At 31.8% G+C, this 13947-nt stretch overlaps 1 protein-coding gene across 6 annotated transcripts in view; it reads right to left on the bottom strand.

Moving 5' to 3' along the window:
* Positions 1–13947, bottom strand: part of LOC106668989 (diuretic hormone receptor-like) — a 288654-nt gene that overhangs the window by 192678 nt on the left and 82029 nt on the right. For 2 of the 6 annotated variants that reach the window (XM_024226607.1, XM_014398236.2), the window contains exon 1: positions 3564–3701. The exons of the other annotated variants lie outside the window; for them this stretch is intronic. The gene's annotated coding sequence lies outside the window, so the exon portion shown is untranslated. Of the gene's footprint in view, positions 1–3563; positions 3702–13947 lie in introns of those variants that run through there. 6 annotated transcript variants of the gene reach the window in all.

Raw genomic sequence — 13947 nt, forward strand, 5'->3', positions numbered from 1 at the left:
CTATTTATACAACCAACGCTTATTGTTAAGATTAGAATTATGGTTAAGCCAGGTAAGTTAGACAGGACTTGCGTAAGTTTAGTTAGGTAGGAGTAGGTTGAGGTTACTGTTAAGTTAGAAATGGTTAGGTTATAGTCAGGTTAAGGTCAGTCATAAGATTGTGTTACGGTTAGAGAGTAGTATGAAAAACGTATTGCATAGAGGTTTGATCTAAGTTCTCCTGTACGACAGGCATTACATCACTTACCTTATTTTACTCTAGTTTTAAAAAAGTATTAACGAGATATTAACGAGATTCATTTAGCCCCAGAAGCATTCTTTCAGGATCCCGTGGTTGCATGATCATCAATTTGATTAGAATTAGAATTTTAATTGTGATTTTGATTGAAATTGAGATTCAAATTTTGATTCTGTTCGCGATTTAGATTATGAGTTTACTGAGTATTGTGATTTCCGTAATAACTTTATAATAACAATATTGATCATAATTATTCACTTCTGCTGATTATGCTCATCGTTAGGATCGATTTTTGAACTATGTTTCTTTAACGTACTAATGATGAAGATATCTAGTAATTAAAAATTACAACTACAATTATAATCAATTATTTGTATATTTTTTTCTAATTCTAATATTCTTGTTATTTTTCATTAAAAACGTTAAAAAACACAAAAATGGAAACTGTGAAGGCAGAAAGATAAAATTTTGTATTCAGTTTTGAAAGTTTATTATAATTATGCTAGTCGTGTTGCTATCCCTCTCCGTCAGCAGGTTGAAACTCGGCTGTATAGGACTGATAAGAAATTTCTTCTCATAAGACGCTACATGTGTGGTGAACAAGGCTCATCTTTCCAAACCCGACTGAAAAACAATCTATAACCGGACATGACATCGATATCCGCCCCCGGTCACACTGTACCAATTGTGAGTTGAAAAACGTTCGTTTAAACTCAAATAACATAACCGAGCTTTGAACCTCTTCGTACTTTGTCATTTGACTTCGCCAATGCAATTAGAAACAGATGGGACTGAACGTCGCCTGAGTCGAACTAGCTGCGGAACTCTAAATTCGAACTGCAATAAACCCGTTGGAAGACATTAAGTAAATTCATTTCACCGTAACAAGAAATATGTGTACAACTTTATAATTAAGAGGGCGCTGTTTCCCCGGCTGTACTGTCGTGTGTAAATCACGGGAAACTAAAGTCTCTTGAAGCCGTAACTTTCACGAGAGAGTTCAAGTCAATATCTCCACAAGAAAATTTCCGTCCGACACCAGAATTCAAGACTTTTATGTGAATCCATGCTCAATTCCATTCATAATCCCGGCTACAAATAAAATACCAATAATAATACCATTGACTATCACTATCATATTCATATTCTTAATCATAATTAGGTTCATAACCTTAATCAGAATTTCAATCATGGGACCAATATGTGTATATGTGCATCTAATAACTCAATCAATCGCAATCAGAATCTCAATTTTAAAAAGATCATAATATCAATCATAATTTCAATATAAAATGTAACTCCAATCGTAAACTCACAAAGATTACGTTCTATCTTAACTAAACCCAATCCTATTAACTATCACAAATATCATTCACAATCACAATCACAACAGAGTCACTGTATCAACAATTTTAATTTGACATGGATATGTTTTCGACGTGGATACACAAATCTTTTTTATAGTGCGCATGGGTTGGATGGGAAATGGTTAGGTTAGGCAAGGGTCAGGGTTAGGTTAGACAGTGAAAGGTTAAGTTACAAATGTTTAGGTTGAAGTTTCGGAACAATTTCCTAAAATAACCTCGATTAACAGGACGCTCTGGATATATTCACTCTAACACAGCTTGGTGGAAATTTCGGTCCACTTTGCCGAAATAGCATAATCTTGACCACCATTTTCTTGTAGTATTGTAAATGTAAATTGTTGCAAAATTTGTCTTTCTGTACAACGCGCAAGTAATTTACTATCGACTAAAATGATAAATTAAAATGAGTAAAATAAATTAAAATGGTTGGTGAAGAAGGAAAAATTTCGTTTATCTGAAAAGCAGTTGTGGAAAGGTTTTTTGGAAATAACTTGAAAACGGTTACTCAAAATTAAAAACCTTTTGCACCGATGAATTCGGCGTCAAAACCCCTTCCAATAAACTTGCATGATGAGCATTAATAGTTAAGTCCCTATCCGTATTCCGTCATACTGGAGAGTTAGATAAACTTTTTGACTCAAGAGAAACTAGACAAAAATAAAAAATTACATCTAATAGGTTTCGTGAGCCAATTGACCAAATAAATTCTTTTCAATTAATTAAGGCTTTCGTTGAGATAAAAAAGTCAGATGTGTAAAAAAAGGTGTATACAAAAATAACAATGATAGCCTAAAAACTGATCAAGACGTAATATGTCTATATATGCTGATTGATAAAATAAAGAGTGTGAAACTTTCCTTAGCCAAAAAACAAACCAGTTATTAATTTTAACAAGATTGTAAATAAAAATTATACATTTTTCTATTATGATGTAAACTGTAAGATTGACATTAATTCCATTAGATTTTAGAGTTGAGATGGGAAGTTGGTGTCCGAGTGGATCGAAGTCGCGATAGCTCAGGTGGTAGAGCAACGGCGTATTTAGCCGAAGGTCGTGGGTTCGAATCCCTCTCGTACCATTAACTTTTTTTCATCTCAACTAAAAACCTTAATTAATTGTAATGTATTAATTGGTCAAGCGGACCACGAAATTAGTGAAGTTATGATTTATGTTTAGATTTTATTACAATTATAGAAAAAAATAAAATATTACCTAAATCGCAAAAGCAATTATCCAACTGAATGACAAAATCGATTAACTGTTATTATAAATATTATTTTCAAAAAAATCTGGCTCTATTTAATTATAATTTTAATTAAGAAAGTTACACTTTTGAGATGAATTACTATCTGTACAAGTATATTAAATCTCACTTAAACCGAAACTAAAACTAAAATGTTTTTAAATGGATAAGAAATATTGTTATGTGTTCAAGAAATATGTGTTCCAGAAATATTGACATATGATAGTATTATCTGAAAATTGCAGTTTTAAATTATTCCCTAAACTTGTCAATAATTATTCCACAGTAATTAAAGTTTTGTAATACTTTTTAATTGACTAAGCAGAAAATCTTAGTCCTGAAGTTTGTGGGTTATAAATACAATTGACTATTAAGGTGTTCGTGCAAGGATTTTTGCCTCGCCATGAATGAAATTTAAGGTAATATTGTATTAATAATTCAATTTTTTGGTATTTATTGTTATTTGTAGCAAAATTTACTTTTCCAACCATCATAATTTTACAGAATCTTATTAAATCTTCTTCTACTGAGGACATGTACTGGATATAAAATTATGTTAATATAATAAAACTTTCGTTCTGAATAATTTTAGCATCATTTTCAGCTAACGTGATATACATTTATAAATAACAATTAATTGATTATACAGAAGAATGTTTACTTAAGGCTAGTAAAAAAAAAAGGAACAGAAAAAAAGGCGTTATGATAATTTACCGTCGTATCATCGGTCAAATGGGACAACAGTTTGCAAGGGTCTTCATCAGAGTCCTTCACATAAATTAAAAAACAATGATTTGTTCAACAAATTACTGCGAGATTTTTAAAAATCACATAGCGTTTTCTTCGAAAGACTACTGTACTATATTCTTATCAGTGCACTTCCACGTCCACGAGTATTAATAAAAGACTGTCAGATAAAAAAAGCGATAAATCTTTTTTTGTGAGTGTACAGAGGTCTAAAAAACCTAGAAACACAGTTTTCACTCGGTGAATTCTAGTGGCCAACGAAATCAACCTCAAGTGAGAGAAATCGATTAATTTATAAAATTCACTTAAGTTGACGTACGTTTGTTTTCTGATTCTAATATCAAAAAACTAACTATCGAGGAGACTATTATATGAAAATCAAACATTTATATATATAAAACAATCCTTCATAATAGTTCCTTTTCAAATGAAGTGAATTTAAAAAAAAAAGGAGGCTGACCCCTTTGGTCCTTGGTGTAATTGGGTAACAGAAAAAAATTATCTATGTTGTTACTGTCATGGAAACAAAAAGGTTTTCCCTATTGTTTTCAAATTTAAACGAAAATCTCTCATTTCATAAATAAAGGGACGAGAGACAATAAAGGATTTTTAAAATTGGGCCGAGGCATTTTAATTGACCATAAAAACAATCAAAACGCCATTTCCTTTGAACCGTTTAAATATCGTGTATTATTTTACTTTTTTAAATATCGTCTCTATTTGTTTAATTAGTCTACTGTAATTTTTTACTGTTTAGAATACAATATTCTGTACAATGGAGCTGGGTTATTACATGGGTGGAATAGGTACCTACAAATAAAAATAATAATAATAATAATAATAATAATCACCACAATGAATAAAATAATTTGGACACAAAGTTAAACTAAAAGTTCGAATTGATTCTTCATATATAATAAATTAAAAATCCATCCGTACATCGTATCAAGACGGGAGAAATTACCTCAGAAACATTGCATTATTTTGTAAACAGTACGAAAATGAAAAAAACAAACAAAATTGGGAAAGAAAAATTATATAAATAAAAATAATATTATTAGAATGCAAATACAATGAACTTATAAATAGTATAAGCCATTAGTTTCCTTCTCTGTTGAATGGCAATTGAACAAATGTAAAACATATTACGAAATATATATTTATTTTTTGTACAAAAAAATTTTCAAAATACTGGGCAATATCTATTAATCATTAAGACGAATTTCATTGGGAAATGAAAATTCCAATATAAAGTGTCCTATAGTGTCTACCTTCGAGTCCAGGCAGAATAAGCACAATTCATCCGGGGTAAAGTAATCCCTAAATCCTTTGACTTATAACACTGGTCTTAGAGTTAAAAATCTGCCATGAGAATATAAAACGAGCACATTCAATACAAATGTAAGCCTCTTTCCCACCCAAAATCCCAGATTGCTGATGTGCCTGAAATAATTATTCTGTTTAAAATTTATGGCTTTCTCAATACATAAAGAGAGGCATTGTATCAGAAGAGATTGTCTATATTTCATTTAAGAACCTCTACAATCTGCTCCCGCCAGTTGTCTATTGAGCCAATCTTGGATAAAATATTTTCTAAGCGAAAACGACCAATTGAACGGGATATTGCTGCAATTAGACAGTTAATTTAATTGAAAGTGATTTTTCTAAACTGAAATCAGAGAAAGAAAGAAGCTTGCGCCAAAAGTTTAAGATCTGTTGAAAACACGTGTTTTCAGAAGGAGACAATTTATTTTTAAACGGGCACAATACCCAGGGGTACTTGGGATATGAAATAAAAATTTTAGAAACTTTTGTTGTCCTTTTTCAATTAAGTCGCTTAAGCGCCCATATCGAGAATATTCCGAGGAACAGTATAGTGATATTGATACTATACTTCCCATCTCAACCTCACCTTTTTGAATTTTCCTTCCTTTTTGCCATTTTTCAATCTTTATCTCAACCAATACTTTAAATACAGATTAATTAATTGAAAGATAATATTTGGTCAAGCGGTCCATGAAAACTAGAAAATATATTCAATACTTTTGGGATGGCTGTAACGCTTTTGTTTACAAAATATGAAGAGGCTATACTGAACTTGCCAGAGGAAGAAACCAGAACGCCAAGGTAGACAAACGATCTTGGGGCAGTTAAGGGAATACTTTCATAAGTAAAAATCTTAACTTCATTTAAGCGACCACATTTTTGGAAAGCTGCGACTGTTATTTAAGGATATTCACTTGTAGGTCGTTTATTTTGCAGTACACACTTAGTAAATTTAATTTAAATTGGGCATCACTCCATGAATACGCAATTATAGCCATATTTGTTTCATCAGGCACAAATATTATGATTACAAAAATGAATTTATATAAATTTTTAATTATCAAAACCTCCAGACTAGACAAATAGAAATAACAAATGATAATTTTTGCCTTATTAAATCATTTCTTATTATTTCAGTTTCTACAATTATTAAACAGTGTTAAAAAAAGCTGTGTACATTAAAAAATAACAGCTTCATTTTCCTTTAAAAAGAGACAAATTATTTTCATATTTCCCTGTTTTTTAATATAACACAAACAATTACAACATAAAAAACTATATTTACTACTATATTAAATACTAATTATTTATTAATGATTCAACTTTTTCGTACATACACAAAACTCATTCATCAAAACTTATTCCCAGCACAGTAACGTACTGCTTTATATTCATTACTTCATAAGATCAAAAAGACAAGCTCGTAAGTAATGGCCAAGAACTCGCTATTCTTCAGACAAAATGAATAAATTAACGCTTCAATTGTCAACGAAATTACAATGGATAACTGTATCACTAACAACAGATAATAAATCGCTCAGGGCGGCACCTAAAAATCTACTATATATCACAAAATATCTACGCAACTTCGCCAGGTGGTCCTCAGTTCGGCCATTGCAGACGAGGAGAAAGAGAAAGCTTTTGCCTCTTACCTGACCAGTGCCAACAACATAAACAATAATTATTCTTAACTTATCGAGGAATATTTACTTAATACTCCCCGATCCCATTATCTTTCACTCTACAATACTGACTTTCATTCTACCATGCAACACCTAAAATCAAAGAAAACTCCAGGTTTTGATCTTATTACTCCAAACATTCTCCAATACCTTCCGAAAAGTCCATCATATTCATTACATACCTTTTTAAGCCGGTTCTTCGTTCTACCTAATTCCCAATAGCTTGGAAACACTCGTATTTCTCAAAATTTCCTAAACCAAAAAACCAACACATTGTACTACCTCATACAGGCTAATAACTTACAACCCATTTTGGGTAAAATTTTAGAATACCTCCAATTGAAAAGAATTTTTCCAATCCTAAATTAAGAAAATATAATCCCAGACTATCAATTTGTTTTCGCAACTACCACTCAACGGTTAAATAGTGCCATTGCGTGGGAGACGTTATTTCCTCCTCCCTTGAGAAGGGGTAGTACTTTTCTGGGGACTTTCTTGATACGAGCCATGCTTTTGTTCGAGTCCTGAGTGCTGACCCAGGCTTGCTGTTCACGCTCAAAAGCATTCTTCCCTCCATCTACTATCTCAGTCATCTTTATCTCACTGACCGGTTTTTCCGAGTCATTGGAGGAATTCCCTCTCTACAGATTTCCCTACCAATGCTGGTGCGTCAGGGACGTGGAATGATCACACACGACTGAAACGTCAATAAGTTACGACGCGATTCAGGGCTCTTGCACGAATCCTTACAAAGTTCTGATTTGTCCGTCAATAATAAGAGCTGTGTTGCACCAATATAGTTAAGCCGATAGGACTTGCGGACTGTGAGACGTTCCAACATCCGCCCCATCCAAACTGCCCAATCCTTACTCTAACAAAAATCCTATGCTCCATTTTATCTATCAAATGAAACTACACATATATTGAATTTTTCCATTGATGCAAGATGAAATCCGCTCCCTATACCTACAATTTTACAAAACTCTCCTAAACACCAACTTGCATCCCGACCAATTCCATGCGCCACAAGATCTAAGCAATGAGAGTTAAATTGATAATGACACAAGTAAAAAGATAACATTTTAGCATCATCGAAATACTACCAATGGGTATTTTCTCCATTCTTGTTTTTAATGTTGTATATATTTCCTTTTTCATGGTTACATGTAACACAGCTGAAGGTAGTTGTAAGGTTCTGTAAATAAAAAAAACTATATTTACTTAATTCAAACCATATTGAATAAACAAATACAGAATTTGCCTCACGAAACAACTCAATTTTCATATTAAAATGTGACGCTCATCCATTTGAGTAAAATGGAAGTAAGTAAAGTCATTCCTGTCATACAATAGGGCTTAACGTAAACTACCCGTTGGGTGTCGCGAACAGGAGTCAAAGCATTTCACAATACATTTTTTATATCATTATTTCTTAAAAGGTCGAGTTTCGAACCCATAACTTCTGGCAATACGAGTCGGACACCGCTGTTCCGTCATACATTTCAGTATATCTCTACTTAAACAAGCCGGAAAACAATCCGTAGCGTTTTTTGATTATAAATTCAATGAAATTTTTGGGTGCTTGTAAAATAATTTAATTTGCACTATATGACCCATTTCGTTCCAGTATTCGTTACCATCATCCATGAAATTTTGTAATTCAGTCTTCCCAGAACTTCTTAGGTTTTTGGGCGATTTCGATTTGTTATGATTGTCAATAGCACAACAAGATGTGTAATTTTTATAATCGAATTTGTAAATTGAAATAATTATTTTTCCAAATCTATGGGGATAGTGTAATGTACCGAAATGCATGTAATTCAGACATACCGACAAGATTCACCCACAAGTCAACAAACTTCAGAGAAATAAGAAAACATTTTCTGTCTGTAAGATGAAAAGTAACAACAAAAATTTACAATGCTTCACAACTCATTTTTCAACTTAGTTATTACTAAAATTATGCTGACGTAATATTAGACAATTATCACTCCTGGATGTATAATACACTGCTCTGGCTGGCGGTTTCCAATCGTTTAATTTTTATTACTGTCATCACTGCCGAGAAACAAATTACCCCGAAGTCGTTCTCTTATCCCACTGTAACTGTAACTCAAGACTTTGTCTTTGATGGGATCAAAGGGAAAGTTTAGCGCGAAAGGTGAACTGGGCAAAGTCTTATCTACTCATTTTAATTTTTTTTCCTAAAATTCCGTCATAGTTTATCATGCGTGACGTCTCGAAAAGAAATTACATTTATATGCATTTCAATTTCGAATATTAACTAAATTTATCTTTCGTTTTTTATTATCTATCTTTTAAAGGGGAAACATTATCTAAGGGATGAACTTTAAACATGGACTTTTTTTAAAGTAGAGACAATCAACTGGCTAGATTAAAAAGTTTACATAACTTATATTAAACTATATATATTACATAAGAGAACAGACTTTCTGTTCGAATCTGTTCAATATTCTTGTAGAGAGATTTTATATCGCCTTTTATATATGATTATATATAATCATATATAAAAGGCGATATAATATCTCTCAAAAGGATATTGGCCAAATTCGAACAGAAAGTAAAAATATAGGACTGTCAGTCGCCGCTAGTGATGCCAACTCTAAACATCTTCTTCCGAACTTAAACGAGAATTAAAAGAAATAAGAAGTGAAAACGCCAGGTTCAAAAGTGAAAATTCCCAACTAAAAAATGATATTATACATGTGAAACAAAACCTGTTTCAAGAAGCGATAAAAGTTGCAAATTTTCCGAACTCTGAAGGCGAAAAAGCTTGTCAAAGTAAAGATGGATATAGGTAAGGAAGCGAATTTCGCATTCAAACAAGACGCCTTAACAGACTGGTACAGAATGAAAATGAGTAACTCTTCCCATCCTCCGCTTATAATAGTGAAGTTTCTTAGAAATATTGGCTCAGAAAGCCTCGAACCTACTGAATGGATCATCACGTAAACGTTTGTGTGGTACACCACTTTATGCCACAAACTATAGAAATTTAGGTCGTTCATGATAAGTGACATTTCTACAGTACTTGTACATATCTCAATTTTTAACTTCATTTAACTGTTTTATTTGTTATGAAAACATATTACGAAACAGGTCTTGTCCATTTTGTTGTTTACATTTGTTTTACATTTTGGTTTTGGTTTTTGGATGGTGGTTGTGCATAAGTTCCTGATAATTACTCAAACTTTGATAATATATTACTGTATTTGAAGTTTTATTCATATATGTGAACGACTTATTCAGAATATCGGGCTCCCTGTATTAAATCCATAAGCATGCTTGTAACAAATAATTAAATAAAAACGATAGAAATAAACAATGTATATACAATAATATATGTTTAGATAGCCGCAATGTCCATGAGAAACTAATATTTCCGTATAGCACAACCCAACTTTTTGAATTTTCAATTTGAATTTGAATTTAGTTGATATGGGAAGTTAGTGCCCAAGTGGATCGAGGTCACGATAGCTCAAGTGGTAGAGCAGCGGCGTATCTAGCCGAAGATCGTGGGTTCGCATCCCGCTCGTGACACTGACTTTTTTATCTCAACTAAAAACCTTAATTAATTGAAAGATATTAATTGGTCAAGCGGACCACGAAAACTAGTGAATTTATCTATAATATTTCGTCACATAAGCAGCATTAAATCAACTATGTAGGATATGATAGCGCATAACTATAACTTCTTTTTATCTTTGGCCAGTTAAATATTCCTAGATTCTAGCCGATTTAATGAATAATGTAAGGATTTTGAAGAGAAGTCTATATAATTTCAGATCATTATTATCAACTTTTATCTTGACGACACTATCTAACAATTGAAAGTATACAGTTCAAGAATAAAATTAACAATCCAATTGTAATTAAGGAGCATGAAAAAAAGGTTTTTGTTTTCATACTCTTTGAACTTATGGATATACATTTTTCTATCGTCCCACGGGATGAAAGTAGGGATTTTTTGTCGAGAGTTTCATTATTCTTCCTACAAGACAATGAGTTCAACTTCATTTCCATCTCTTGGCTTGGATCCGTTTTCGGATTGGTACACGTATAATAAAGAAAGAAAAAAAAGCGTGAATTTCCTTTAAAATAAAAGAAGAAAGGGAAAACGGGGCCAACGATTTATCAAGAAAATTGAAAAAGTTACACAGAGGAGTTAATTTGAATTTCTGAGCCGAATTGTAAAAAGTCCCGCTTTTTACAGAAACCCAAACCTCAAACCCCATAGTGCCTGATACATTTCAACTGTATCCATTTATCAAAACGGTAAACCTGAGTCCGTTAACCATCGCCGAATATACACTTCTATAATAATGACAATGTTACATGGATTATATGAAAATCATGGCAGATTATTCGTTCCAAGAACTCAGTAAACTATTCACTTTAATCCTGATTAAATATTTTACGTAACGACATAAGCATTCAAGTCCTTTTTGATGGGAATATAATTTACAAGTGAAAATCTTGGAAAACAGGCTCTTCGATGAGGTCACAACAGAACAACATTTCTTTAAGTTTTTGCCGAGCCTTCGACGATTATATCGTCATCATCAGGGCCTATTTATTTTAGGAAAACATGGCAGTTAGAACATGCTAAATGTTATTAAAAAAATACAAATTACAAAAATAATTATTTTTCTTACATTAACTCGATGAGTGTTGAAATATATCTTGAGAACAAGAAACTGCATTTATAATAAGATTATTTAAAATTAGATGAAGCTCAGTATCTAAACATTAACAGCATGGAATTAATTAAAAACAATAAAAACAACACAATATAAAAATTTAAAAAAAACACAACGTGGTCGTATAGGTTACCTCTGTTAAAATATAAATGTAGGTACATGCCTCTTTTTTTCTAATGTACCTGAAAGAAAAAAAAAGAAACAAAGGAAAGACAGAAAAAAAGAAGAAAAAATGTAATTTTATTTAAAAAAAGAGGCATGTACTTAATTTATATTTTAAAATAATACCTATACGACCACGTTGTGGTGTTGTTTTTTTTTGAATTTTTATATTTTGTTGTTTTTAATTAAGTCCACACTGTTAATGTTTAGATATTGAGCTTCACGTTATATTAAATAATCTTATTATAAATGCAGTGTTTTGTTCTCAAGATATATTTCAACTAAAGTTAAGTTAAAGTTAAAAGTTAAGAGCTAAAGTTAAAAAAAAATAATTGTTTTTTGTAATTTTTTTTTTTTTTAATGATATAACTGTTCTAACTGCGATATTTTCCTAAAATAAATAGGTCCTGATGATGACGATATGATCGTCGCAAGCTCGGCAAAAACTTAAAGAATTGTCGTTCTCTTGTGACCATATCGAAGATCCTTTTTTCCAAGTTGCTCAACAGCAGGTCGATACATCATCTCATCTTTAATTTCACATGTGAAAATATTCTGATTAAAATAATTGACTGTTAAAAAATAACAAAAATGTACATAATTTAAAATAAATGTTAATTTAAAGACATAGACAAAAATAGCTTTTCAAGATAAACGTAGTCAACAGGCAAACTCTAAATCATATTTTTTAGTAAACACACACACTCACACACACACACACACACACACATATATATATATATATATATATATATTACGCCCACACAAAATTTGGATGTACACACGGATCAAAGAAAAAAACGTCATTCTGAACGCTGCTTCATGCGGTTAGCGGGATCCTGGCTTTGTAGTCGTGGCTAAATTCGTTGTCTCAACTAGTTAAGAGTAGCTAAGTTATTTGACACTACTTGTTAAACGTGAATAAGTTGCTTCACTCGGCTAGTTAGCCGTGGCTAAGTTGCTTAATAGTGCTTAGTTAGCCGTCACATCAGTTTCTGCGGTCGACTGGGTAAGCAAATATATGTTGGTTCAACAGGTTAATCGAGGTTAAGTCGTTTGACCTGATTATTTAGTCATAAAAAATTTCTTGAAGAAACTAGTTAGGTGAGACTAAGTTATTTGACTCAATTACTTAGTTGTGAAAATATTTCTTGAATCAAGTAGTTGGGAGTGGCTAAGTTGCTTCACATAACTAGTTAAGCATATCTAAGGCTTTAGACGTAACTAAGAAATAGTGACTACGTTGCTTCACTGGACTAGTTAAGCATTTTTAAGTTATTAGACTTAACGAGTTAATCGTTGTTACGTTGTTTGACTTAACTAGTTAAGCATGTCTTAGTTAATTTGCTCTAAGTATAGTCGTGGCTAAGTTGCTTGAATACACTAGTTAAGCATCATATCTAAGGTAATTGACTTAACTAGTTAATCGTGGCTAAGATGTTCGACTCAACTAGTTAACCGTAGGTTCCTTTAAAAAAAATATTTTAATCAATTTTTTGTTATTTTACCAATAATGTTAACATATGGAGAATGAATAATTATAAATTAAATAAAGTATATGCAAATAAAATTGGTTGATATAAAGAAAAAAACAGAAGTATTTCATGGAGTAGCTTTTCGTTGTTAAGGTACAAAAAGGAAACATTAAGGGTAAAGAACTAAACTCGATAAAATTCAAGTCCGTATCCTACTAGCTTTGGAAACACAGGTCAACTACAAATGAAGTCCTCACGGTGGGAATTGCCAAAGGCAGCAGGTGATTTAAACTTACTCTGGCAATTTGGACGGCTGAACTGTATTTGATAAACAATGAGTTTTCACTACAGAATTAATTATTTGATGTTGGCAATACTCCCAAGACCCTACGAACTATTTTTCCCGGACAGTTTTGCTTAAACTGTAAAGCCCGAGGCTTTTTCTAAAGAAATCAATCACCTCATTTATTGAATTTTGGATGTTTGCGGGTTTTTCTCGACGAAACATCGAATAAACGTACAGATTTGAAGATATTTTGTGAGACAGCCCCTGTCCTAACATTCGTTATGCAATTTCAACCTTTAATTTACTTAATTATAGTTTACAACTGAACCATAAAACTTCATCATTACATAATCTATTTTATAAAATACAAAATTTCATTAAGGAACTTAACTTACTCATAATCCACTACCCTGTGTTAGAGAAGTAATACCACATTTTTATTCTGTTTATATAAGAAAAATACGGTTGAAGTAACGGAGTTTGGAGAAATTAAAGCTCAGTTAGCTCAATTTCATATACTTCAAAACCTAATTAAATACTTTATCCTTTTCATAGTGTTATAAGTCCTAAAAGATCCACTCATAAAATCCTCATAATTATGGGATTGTCCACGTCATTTAATACTTTAATTTAAAAAAATTCTTATCTGAGTGCAATATTTTAAAATAGTTGTCATTACATATAGTTAAATTAAAAATG

Source organism: Cimex lectularius, unplaced genomic scaffold (genome assembly GCF_000648675.2).
Source record: "Cimex lectularius strain Harlan isolate CLEC.00 unplaced genomic scaffold, Clec_2.1 scaffold85, whole genome shotgun sequence".
In the NCBI taxonomy this organism is placed as follows: Eukaryota; Metazoa; Arthropoda; class Insecta; order Hemiptera; family Cimicidae; genus Cimex; species Cimex lectularius.